Consider the following 1770-nt stretch of genomic DNA (forward strand, 5'->3'; position numbering starts at 1 on the left):
TTACAGTTTCAAGCAGAAGTGGTAAAACTTGTTTAATAGCCTCCTTTGCCTTCATTCTTTTAAGTGTAGAGTATAAGAAGATATTGGGTACAACTCTTGGAAGTAACTTTGTCATTGAGTGTGGATTTAATTTCTGATTTGTAAATTATACCAATATTTTTGACAGGAATTAGATCAAAGAGAAATTTAAGTTGAAAAGTGAATTGTAAATGTAAAGTTAATAGCAAGAGTTAAAAAAAAAGTGTATTATAGATATTATTTTCATATGCCCACTGAATTAGAGATATGAATTAAGAGGTGGATTGAGGAAAAACGCTAATACTTCCTGATGTGAATTTTGGTGACAGATTATCCTTTGTGCAGTTTTGGTTTAAAAAGGAAGCATATGTGGAAGGTATTGGGATCAATAGTATTTTTGACAGAGGCAAGTGGAATTATTAGATGCATTTGGAAATTGTGACTTGTGATACCCCGACTTTGTTGTGGCATTATCTCAGTTTTATGTTCCTTTTGTAGTGCCTTATTGTGATTCTTTATTCAATTATCTTTATATAAATTACCCTATAGCTCCAGCATTCCTAGGGCCAAAGATTTGTTACTATTAAGTCACTCACAGAAGAGCTGCCCAGGATAATTTGGCCTTCGTCCTCACCATGATTCACCAGGAAGTGGTAGTTGGCCAATCTACCAGAAATTATCAGATTAGCTCAAGACATAAAATTAGGTTTTGTTAGTGTTATCAATGGCTATGTATAGAGAGAGAGAGAGATAAGTTGAAAGTTAATAATTCTAGATGTTATTCATACCAGAATCATATTCCAGATCTCAGTGATGAACCTATTGAACCTTTAATTGTATGGTGTTAAATATATAACTTAATCCTTTCAGTAGGCGACTGTAATGAATTGGACAAGGAAAATTCATTTTTATAACTCATTTTCATTGTCATCTGATGTCATATTTGCATATCTGTCTTATTATAATTATTATGACTATTATTATTATTATTATTATTATTATTATTCCCCAGTATATATATGTCTTTGTGCTGCCTTTGATTCTCTTTCCCATTGTTAATCCACTTTGTCACGTTTAATATATTATCATAACAAGAACGTACATCTGTAAATGTGAATGTACGTTCTTGGAATAACATCTTGCACTTCATCATTTCTTCATAGTCTTAGTTTCTGTAATTCCAGAACAGAAAATAAAGTGTTTCTATGTATAATTTTTTAGTGAAGATTTATTTATTGAGTGTATTTTGTTCCATAGTAAATTTCATCAGAGTTTACCGGTGATAAATGAATTTAGAAACTGGAATTGCCCTGCAAGCACTGGATATATCCATTAGAATTAGCATCTCTAATTCAGGTATGCACTCTTAAGCATTTGTGATGTTTATACACATTATAAGCATTACAGGTATACTTGACACATTTTCATTCACTCAGGTTATAAATCAAATTAATTCTTGTGTATATAGGGCTTTAATAAGTTCTTTTTTATACTGGAAACAATGTTTTACCAAGAAATGCTCGTTTCTTTCACCCTTAAGTCATTATTAATATCCTTTTAATTACATGTAGGTTGCATTGACCTTTTATTATTTATTTCTCTGCCTTATTCTACTTCAGATCTTCATGCTTCCTTTTATCTACAATCTATTTTTCTACAAGAGAAATATATTTGATCTATGCACAGAGGAAGAGATTTATTTTTATTTCCTGTTTTATAAAAATGCCATTTTATAAAAGCTGGATATGAGGG

General features: G+C 30.7%; 1 protein-coding gene across 6 annotated transcripts in view; it reads left to right on the forward strand.

Annotated features, from left to right (window-relative positions):
- Positions 1-1535, forward strand: part of LOC122244046 (ATPase family AAA domain-containing protein 2) — a 48259-nt gene extending 46724 nt beyond the window's left edge. For all 6 annotated transcript variants that reach the window (XM_086547497.1, XM_086547499.1, XM_086547498.1 and 3 more), the window contains one exon: positions 1-1535. This exon is cut by the window's left edge and continues 913 nt beyond it. The gene's annotated coding sequence lies outside the window, so the exon portion shown is untranslated.
- Positions 1536-1770: the final 235 nt, after the last annotated feature.

This window comes from Penaeus japonicus, unplaced genomic scaffold (assembly GCF_977035675.1).
Source record: "Penaeus japonicus unplaced genomic scaffold, GWHDUDI00000001_assembly GWHDUDI00000019, whole genome shotgun sequence".
Classification (NCBI taxonomy): Eukaryota; Metazoa; Arthropoda; class Malacostraca; order Decapoda; family Penaeidae; genus Penaeus; species Penaeus japonicus.